We start from the raw sequence: 9,548 nt of genomic DNA, 5'->3' as shown, positions 1-9,548 counted from the left end.
GAGTGATAGAGAGTGATAGAGAGTGTCAGAGAGTGTCAGAGAGTGTCTGAGAGTGTCTGAAAGTGTCAGAAAGTGATAGAGAGTGATAGAGAGTGATAGAGAGATGTCAGAGAGTGTCTGAGAGTGTCAGAGAGTGATAGAGAGTGATAGAGAGTGTCAGAGAGTGATAGAGAGTGATAGAGAGTGTCAGAGAGTGTCAGAGAGTGTCTGAGAGTGTCAGAGAGGGATAGAGAGTGACAGAGAGTATCAGAGAGTGTCAGAGAGTGTCAGAGAGTGATAGAGAGTGATAGAGAGTGTCAGAGAGTGTCTGAGAGTGTCTGAGAGTGTCAGAGAGTGATAGAGAGTGATAGAGAGTGTCAGAGAGTGTCAGAGAGTGAGAGAGAGTGTCAGAGAGTGTCAGAGAGTGTCAGAGAGTGAGAGAGAGTGTCAGAGAGTGTCAGAGAGTGTCTGAGAGTGTCTGAGAGTGTCTGAGAGTGTCAGAGAGTGTCAGAGAGTGATAGAGATTGTCAGAGAGTGATAGAGAGTGTCAGAGAGTGGCAGAGAGTGTCTGAGAAAGTCAGAGAGTGATAAAGAGTGTCAGAGAGTGTCAGAGAGTGTCAGAGAGTGATAGAGAGTTTCAGAGAGTTTCAGAGTGTGTCAGAGAGTGTCTGAGAGTGTCAGAGATTGTCTGAGAGTGTCAGAGAGTGTCAGAGAGTGATAGAGAGTGATAGAGAGTGATAGAGAGTGTCAGAGAGTGTCAGAGAGTGTCAGAGAGTGATACAGAGTGTCAGAGAGTGTCAGAGAGTGTCAGAGAGTGATAGTGAGTGATAGAGAGTTTCAGAGAGTGTCAGAGAGTGATAGAGAGTGATAGAGAGTGCCAGAGAGTGTCAGAGAGTGTCAGAGAGTGAGAGAGAGTGTCAGAGAGTGTCAGAGAGTGTCAGAGAGTGTCTGAGAGTGTCAGAGAGTGATAGAGAGTGATAGAGAGTGATAGAGAGTGTCAGAGAGTGTCAGAGAGTGTCAGAGAGTGATACAGAGTGTCAGAGAGTGTCAGAGAGTGTCAGAGAGTGATAGTGAGTGATAGAGAGTTTCAGAGAGTTTCAGAGAGTGTCAGAGAGTGATAGAGAGTGTCAGAGAGTGTCAGAGATTGTCAGAGAGTGAGAGAGAGTGTCAGAGAGTGTCAGAGAGTGTCTGAGAGTGTCAGAGAGTGTCAGAGAGTGTCAGAGAGTGATAGAGAGTGATAGAGAGTGATAGAGAGTGATAGAGAGTGTCAGAGAGTGTCAGAGAGTTTCAGAGAGTGATAGAGAGTGATAGAGAGTGTCAGAGAGTGATAGAGAGTGATAGAGAGTGTCAGAGAGTGTCAGAGAGTGTCAGAGAGTGAGAGAGAGTGTCAGAGATTGTCAGAGAGTGTCAGAGAGTGTCAGAGAGTGTCAGAGAGTGATAGAGAGTGATAGAGAGTGATAGAGAGTGATAGAGAGTGTCAGAGAGTGATAGTGAGTGTCAGAGAGTGTCAGAGAGTGATAGAGAGTGATAGAGAGTGATAGAGAGTGATAGAGAGTGTCAGAGAGTGTCAGAGAGTGTCAGAGAGTGATAGTGAGTGTCTGAGAGTGTCAGAGAGTGATAGTGAGTGATAGAGAGTTTCAGAGAGTGTCAGAGAGTGATAGAGAGTGATAGAGAGTGTCAGAGAGTGTCAGAGAGTGTCAGAGAGTGAGAGAGAGTGTCAGAGAGTGTCAGAGAGTGTCAGAGAGTGTCAGAGAGTGATAGAGAGTGATAGAGAGTGTCAGAGAGTGTCAGAGAGTGTCAGAGAGTGTCTGAGAGTGTCTGAAAGTGTCAGAAAGTGATAGAGAGTGATAGAGAGTGATAGAGAGATGTCAGAGAGTGTCTGAGAGTGTCAGAGAGTGATAGAGAGTGATAGAGAGTGTCAGAGAGTGATAGAGAGTGATAGAGAGTGTCAGAGAGTGTCAGAGAGTGTCTGAGAGTGTCAGAGAGGGATAGAGAGTGACAGAGAGTATCAGAGAGTGTCAGAGAGTGTCAGAGAGTGATAGAGAGTGATAGAGAGTGTCAGAGAGTGTCTGAGAGTGTCTGAGAGTGTCAGAGAGTGTCAGAGAGTGATAGAGAGTGATAGAGAGTGTCAGAGAGTGTCTGAGAGTGTCTGAGAGTGTCAGAGAGTGTCAGAGAGTGTCAGAGAGTGTCAGAGAGTGATAGAGAGTGATAGAGAGTATCAGAGAGTGTCTGAGAGTGTCAGAGAGTGTCAGAGAGTGATAGAGAGTGATAGAGAGTGTCAGGGAGTGTCTGAGAGTGTCTGAGAGTGTCAGAGAGTGTCAGAGAGTGATAGAGAGTGATAGAGAGTGTCAGAGAGTGTCAGAGAGGGTCAGAGAGTGTCAGAGAGTGTCAGAGAGTGTCAGAGAGTGATAGAGAGTGATAGAGAGTATCAGAGAGAGTCTGAGAGTGTCTGAGAGTGTCAGAGAGTGTCAGAGAGTGATAGAGAGTGATAGAGAGTGTCAGGGAGTGTCTGAGAGTGTCTGAGAGTGTCAGAGAGTGTCAGAGAGTGATAGTGAGTGTCAGAGAGTGTCAGAGAGTGTCGGAGAGTGTCGGAGAGTGTCGGAGAGTTTTAGTGACTGTCAGAGAGTGATAGTGAGTGTCAGAGTGTATCAGAGAGTGATAGTGAGTGTCCGAGAGTGTCTGAGAATGTCAGAGATTGTCAGAGAGTGATAGAGAGTGATAGTGAGTGTCTGTGAGTGTCTGAGAGTATCAGAGAGTGTCAGAGAGTGATAGAGAGTGATAGAGAGTGTCTGAGAGTGTCAGAGAGTGATAGTAAGTGTCTGAGAGTGTCAGACAGTGATAGAGAGTGTCAGAGAGTGATAGTGTGTGTCAGAGAGTATCAGAGAGTGATAGTGAGTGTCAGAGAGTATCAGAGAGTGATAGTGAGTGTCTGAGAGTGTCAGAGAGTGATAGAGAATGTCAGAGAGTGATAGTGAGTGTCAGAGAGTATCAGAGAGTGATAGTGAGTGTCAGAGAGTATCAGAGAGTGATAGTGAGTGTCTGAGAGTGTCTGAGAGTGTCAGAGAGTGTCAGAGAGTGATAGAGAGTTTCAGAGAGAGATAGAGAATTTCAGAGAGTATCAGAGAGAGTGAGAGAGTGTCAGAGAGTGATAGTGAGTGTCTGAGAGTGTCTGAGAGTGATAGAGAGTGTCTGAGAGTGTTAGAGAGTGTCAGAGAGAGATAGTGAGTGTCAGAGTGTGTCAGAGATTGATAGGGAGTTTCAGAGAGTGCTAGTGAGTGGCAGAGAGTGTCAGAGAGTGTCTCTGAGTGTCTGAGAGTGTCAGAGAGTGTCAGAGAGTGATAGAGAGTGATAGAGTGTGTCAGAGTGTGTCAGAGAGTGATAGTGATTGTCTGAGAGTGTCAGAGAGTGTCAGAGATTGATAGAGAGTATCAGAGAGTAATAGTGTGTGTCAGAGAGTATCAGACAGTGATAGTGAGTGTCTGAGAGTTTCTGAGAATGTCAGAGAGTGTCAGAGAATGTCAGAGACTGATAGTGAGTGCATGAGAAAGTCTGAGATTGTCAGAGAGTGTCAGAGAGTGTTAGAGAGGGACAGAGAGTGTCAGAGAGAGATAGAGAGTGTCAGAGGGTGATAGTGAGTGTCAGAGAGAGATAGAGAGTGTCAGAGAGTGATAGAGAGTCATAGTGAGTGTCAGAGAGTGTCTGATAGTGTCAGAGAGTTTCAGAGAGTGTCAGAGAGTGATAGAGAGTTTCAGAGAGAGAGAGAGAGTTTCAGAGAGTATCAGAGAGAGTGAGAGAGTGTCAGAGAGTGATAGTGAGTGTCTGAGAGTGTCTGAGATCGATAGGGAGTGTCTCTGAGTGTCTGAGAGTGTCAGAGAGTGTCAGAGAGTGATAGAGAGTGTCAGAGAGTGTCAGAGAGTGTCAGAGATTGATAGAGAGTGTCAGACAGTGTCAGAGAGTGATAGAGAGTGTCAGAGAGAGATGGAGAGATTCAGAGAGTGTGAGAGAGTGTGAGAGAGTGTCAGAGAGTGTCAGAGAGTGATAGTGAGTGTATGAGAGTGTCAGAGAGTGTCAGAGAGTGTCAGAGAGTGATAGTGAGTGTCAGAGAGTGTCAGAGAGTGTCGGAGAGTGTCGGAGAGTGTCAGATAGTGTCAGAGACTGATAGAGAGTGTCAGAGTGTATCAGAGAGTGATAGTGAGTGTCCGAGAGTGTCTGAGAATGTCAGAGAGTGTCAGAGAGTGATGGAGATTGTCAGAGAGTGATAGTGAGTGTGAGAGAATATCAGAGAGTGTCAGAGATTGTCAGAGAGTGTCAGAGAGTGTTAGAGAGTGATAGTGAGTGTCTGTGAGTGTCTAAGAGTATCAGAGAGTGTCAGAGAGTGATAGAGAGTGATAGAGAGTGTCAGAGAGAGATATAGAGTTTCAGAGAGTGTGAGAGAGTGTCAGAGAGTGTCAGAGAGTGTCAGAGAGTGATAGTGAGTGTCAGAGAGTGTCAGAGAGTGTCGGAGAGTGTCGGAGAGTGTCGGAATGTTTTAGTGACTGTCAGAGAGTGATAGTGAGTGTCAGAGTGTATCAGAGAGTGATAGTGAGTGTCCGAGAGTGTCTGAGAATGTCAGAGAGTGTCAGAGAGTGATAGTAAGTGTCTGAGAGTGTCAGAGAGTGATAGTAAGTGTCTGAGAGTGTCAGACAGTGATAGAGAGTGTCAGAGAGTGATAGTGAGTGTCAGAGAGTATCAGAGAGTGATAGTGATTGTCAGAGAGTATCAGAGAGTGATAGTGAGTGTCTGAGAGTGTCAGAGAGTGATAGAGAATGTCAGAGAGTGATAGTGAGTGTCTGAGAGTGTCTGAGAGTGTCAGAGAGTGTCAGAGAGTGATAGAGAGTTTCAGAGAGAGATAGAGAGTTTCAGAGAGTATCAGAGAGAGTGAGAGAGTGTCAGAGAGTGATAGTGAGTGTCTGAGAGTGTCTGAGAGTGATAGAGAGTGTCTGAGAGTGTTAGAGAGTGTCAGAGAGAGATAGTGAGTGTCAGAGTGTGTCAGAGATTGATAGGGAGTTTCAGAGAGTGATAGTGAGTGGCAGAGAGTGTCAGAGAGTGTCAGAGAGTGTCTCTGAGTGTCTGAGAGTGTCAGAGAGTGTCAGAGAGTGATAGAGAGTGATAGAGTGTGTCAGAGAGAGTCAGAGAGTGTCAGAGAGTGTCAGAGAGTGATAGAGAGTGATAGAGTGTGTCAGAGTGTGTCAGAGAGTGATAGTGATTGTCTGAGAGTGTCAGAGAGTGTCAGAGATTGATAGAGAGTATCAGAGAGTAATACTGTGTGTCAGAGAGTATCAGAGAGTGATAGTGAGTGTCTGAGAGTTTCTGAGAATGTCAGAGAGTGTCAGAGAATGTCAGAGACTGATAGTGAGTGCATGAGAAAGTCTGAGATTGTCAGAGAGTGTCAGAGAGTGTTAGAGAGGGACAGAGAGTGTCAGAGAGAGATAGAGAGTGTCAGAGGGTGATAGTGAGTGTCAGAGAGAGATACAGAGTGTCAGAGAGTGATAGTGAGTGTCAGAGAGTGATAGTGCGTGTCCGAGAGTGTCTGAGAGTGTCAGAGAGTGATAGAGAGTGTCAGAGAGTGTCAGAGAGTGTTCGTGAGTGTCAGAGAGTATCAAAGAAGTGATAGAGAGTGTCAGAGAGTGTCAGAGATTGATAGAGAGTGTCAGAGAGTGATAGTGAGTTTCAGAAGTATCAGAGAGTGATAGTGAGTGTCCGAGAGTGTCTGAGAGTGTCTGAGAGTGTCAGAGAGTGTCAGAGAGTGATAGAGAGTGTCAGACACTGTCAGAGAGTGTTAGTGAGTGTCAGAAAGTATCAGAGAGTGATAGAGAGTGTTAGAGAGTGTCAGGGAGAGTCAGAGAGTGATATAGAGTGTCAGAGAGTTATCGAGACTGTCAGAGAGTGATAATGAGTGTCAGAGAGTGTCAGAGAGTGATAGAGACTGTCAGAGAGTGATAGTGAGTGTCAGAGGGCATCAGAGAGTGATAGTGAGTGTCCGAGTGTGTCTGAGAGAGTAAGAGAGTAATAGTGAGTTTCGGAGAGTATCAGAGAGTGATAGAAAGTGTCAGAGAGTGATAGTGAGTGTAAGAGAGTGTCAGAGTGTCTCAGAGAGTGTCAGAGAGTGTCAGAGATTGTCGGAGATTGTCGGAGAGTGTCGGAGAGTGTCGGAGAGTATCAGAGAGTGTCGGAGAGTGTCAGAGAGTGATAGAGAGTGTGGGAGAGTATCAGAGAGTGATAGTGAGTGTCCGAGATGATCAGAGAGTGTCGGAGAGTGATAGAAGTGTGAGAGAGTTTTAGTGAGTGTCAGAGAGTGTCAGAGAGTGATAGTGAGTGTCAGAGAGTATCAGAGAGTGATAGCGAGTGTCCGAGAGTATCAGAGAGTGTCGGAGAGTTTCAGAGAGTGATAGAGAGTGTGAGAGAGTTTTAGTGAGTGTCAGAGAGTGCTAGAGAGTGTCAGAGAGTGTCGGAGAGTGATAGTGAGTGTCAGAGAGTATCAGAGAGTGTCATAGAGTGTCAGAGAGTGTCAGAGAGTGAAAGTGAGTGTCTGAGAGTTTCAGAGAGTGTCAGAGAGTGATAGAGAGTGATAGAGAGTGTCAGAGAGTGTCAGAGAGTGATAGTGAGTGTCAGAGAGTGACAGTGAGTGTCAGAGAGTGACAGTGAGTGTCAGAGAGTGTCAGAGAGTGATAGTGAGTGATGGAGAGTGTCTGAGAGTGTCAGAGAGGGTCAGAGTGAGATAGTGATTGTCTGAGAGTGTCAGAGAGTGATAGAGAGTGATATAGAGTGTCAGAGAGTGTCAGAGAGTGATAGTGAGTGTCAGAGAGTGACAGTGAGTGTCAGAGAGTGACAGTGAGTGTCAGAGAGTGATAGTAAATGTCAAAGAGTGTCAGAGAGTGATAGAGAGTGTCAGAGAGTGATAGTGAGTGCCAGTGAGTGTCAGAGTGTGTCAGAGAGTGTCAGAGAGTGATGGTGAGTGTCAGAGAGTGATAGTGAGTGTCAGAGAGTATCAGAGAGTGATAGTGAGTGTCAGAGAGTATCAGAGAGAAATAGTGAGTGTCTGAGTGTGTCTGAGAGTGTCAGAGAGTGTCAGAGAGTGATAGACAGTGATCGAGAGAGATAGAGAGTGTCAGACGGTGTCAAAGAGTGATAGAGAGTGATAGAGAGTGTCAGAGAGTGATAGAGAGTGTCAGAGCGTGTCAGAGAGTGATAGTGAGTGTCTGAGAGTGTCTGAGAGTGTCAGAGAGTGTCAGAGAGTGATAGAGAGTGATAGAGAGTGTCAGAGAGTGTCAGAGAGTGTCTGAGAGTGTCAGAGAGTGATAGAGAGTGATAGAGAGTGTCAGAGAGTGTCAGAGAGTGATAGAGAGTGATAGAGAGTGTCAGAGAGAGTCTGAGAGTGTCAGAGAGTGTCAGAGAGTGTCAGAGAGTGAGAGAGAGTGATAGAGAGTGATAGAGAGTGATAGAGAGTGTAAGAGAGTGTAAGAGAGTGTCAGAGAGTTTCTGAGAGTGTCAGAGAGTGATAGAGAGTGTCAGAGAGTGTCAGAGAGTGTCAGAGAGTGATAGAGAGTGATAGAGAGTGTCAGAGAGGGCCAGAGAGTGTGTGAGAGTGTCAGAGAGTGATAGAGAGAGATAGAGAGTGTCAGAGAGTGTCAGAGAGTGTCAGAGAGTGTCAGAGAGTGATAGAGAGTGATGAGAGAGATAGAGAGTGTCAGAGAGTGTCAGAGAGTGATAGAGAGTGATAGAGAGTGTAAGAGAGTGATAGAGAGTGATAGAGAGTGTCAGAGAGTGTCAGAGAGTGTCAGAGAGTGATTGTGAGTGTCTGAGAGTGTCTGAGAGTGTCTGAGAGTGACAGAGAGTGTCTGAGAGTGTCTGAGAGAGTCTGAGAGTGTCAGAGAGTGTCAGAGAGTGATAGAGAGTGATAGAGAGTGATAGAGAGTGTCAGAGAGTGTCAGAGAGTGTCAGAGAGTGATAGAGAGTGTCAGAGAGTGTCAGAGAGTGTCTGAGAGTGATAGAGAGTGACAGAGAGTGTCAGAGAGTGTCTGAGAGTGTCAGAGAGTGTCAGAGAGTGTCACAGAGTGATAGAGAGTGTCAGAGAGTGATAGAGAGTGTTTGAGAGTGTCTGAGAGTGTCTGAGAGTGTCAGGAGTGTCAGAGAGTGATAGAGAGTGATAGAGAGTGTCAGAGAGTGTCAGAGAGTGTCAGAGAGTGATAGAGAGTGACAGAGAGTGTCAGAGAGTGTCTGAGAGTGTCAGAGAGTGTCTGAGAGTGTCAGAGAGTGATAGAGAGTGATAGAGAGTGTCAGAGAAAGATAGAGAGTGTCTGAGAGTGTCTGAGAGTGTCTGAGAGTGTCAGAGAGTGTCAGAGAGTGATAGAGAGAGATATAGAGTGTCAGAGAGTGTCAGAGAGTGTCAGAGAGTGATAGAGAGTGTCTGAGAGTGTCTGAGAGTGTCAGAGAGTGTCTGAGAGTGTCAGAGAGTGATAGATTGTGATAGAGAGTGATAGAGAGTGTCAGAGAGTGTCTGAGAGTGTCTGAGAGTGTCAGAGAGTCTCAGAGAGTGATAGAGAGTGATAGAGAGTGATAGAGAGTGTCAGAGATTGTCAGAGAGTGTCAGAGAGTGTCAGAGAGTGTCAGAGAGTGCTGGAGAGGGATAGAGAGTGTCAGAGAGTGTCAGAGAGTGAGAGAGAGTGATAGAGAGTTTCAGAGAGTGTCAGAGAGTGTCTGAGTGTGTCAGAGAGTGATAGAGAGTGATAGAGTGTGTCAGAGAGTGTCAGAGAGTGTCAGAGAGTGTCAGAGAGTGCTAGAGAGTGATAGAGAGTGTCAGAGAGTGTCAGAGAGTGTCAGAGAGTGAGAGAGAGTGATAGAGAGTTTCAGAGAGTGTCAGAGAGTGTCTGAGAGAGTCAGAGAGTGATAGAGAGTGACACAGAGTGTCAGAGAGTGATAGAGAGTGATAGAGAGTGTCAGAGAGTGTCAGAGAGTGTCAGAGAGTGTCAGAGAGTGATGGAGAGTGATAGAGTGTGTCAGAGAGTGTCAGAGAGTGAGAGAGAGTGTCAGAGAGTGTCAGAGAGTGCTAGAGAGTGATAGAGATTGTCAGAGAGTGTCAGAGAGTGAGAGAGAGTGATAGAGAGTTTCAGAATGTGTCAGAGAGTGTCTGAGAGTGTCAGAGAGTGATAGAGAGTGATAGAGATTGTCAGAGAGTGAGAGAGAGTGACAGAGAGTTTCAGAGAGTGTCAGAGAGTGTCTGAGAGTGTCAGAGAGTGATAGAGAGTGATAGTGTGTGTCAGAGAGTGTCAGAGAGTGTCAGAGAGTGTCTGAGAGTGATAGAGAGTGACAGAGAGTGTCAGAGAGTGTCAGAGAATGTCAGAGAGTGATACAGAGTGATAGAGAGTTTCAGAGAGTGTCTGAGATTGTCAGAGAGTGTCTGAGAGAGTCAGAGAGAGTCAGAGAGTGTCTGAGAGTGTCAGAGATTGTCAGAGAGTGATAGAGAGTGACAGAGAGTTTCAGAGAGTGTCAGAGAGTGTCTGAGAGTGTCAGAGAGTGATAGAGAGTGATAG

Source organism: Heterodontus francisci, unplaced genomic scaffold, assembly GCF_036365525.1.
Source record: "Heterodontus francisci isolate sHetFra1 unplaced genomic scaffold, sHetFra1.hap1 HAP1_SCAFFOLD_250, whole genome shotgun sequence".
In the NCBI taxonomy this organism is placed as follows: domain Eukaryota; kingdom Metazoa; phylum Chordata; class Chondrichthyes; order Heterodontiformes; family Heterodontidae; genus Heterodontus; species Heterodontus francisci.
Note: the sequence above shows the minus strand (reverse complement) of the source record.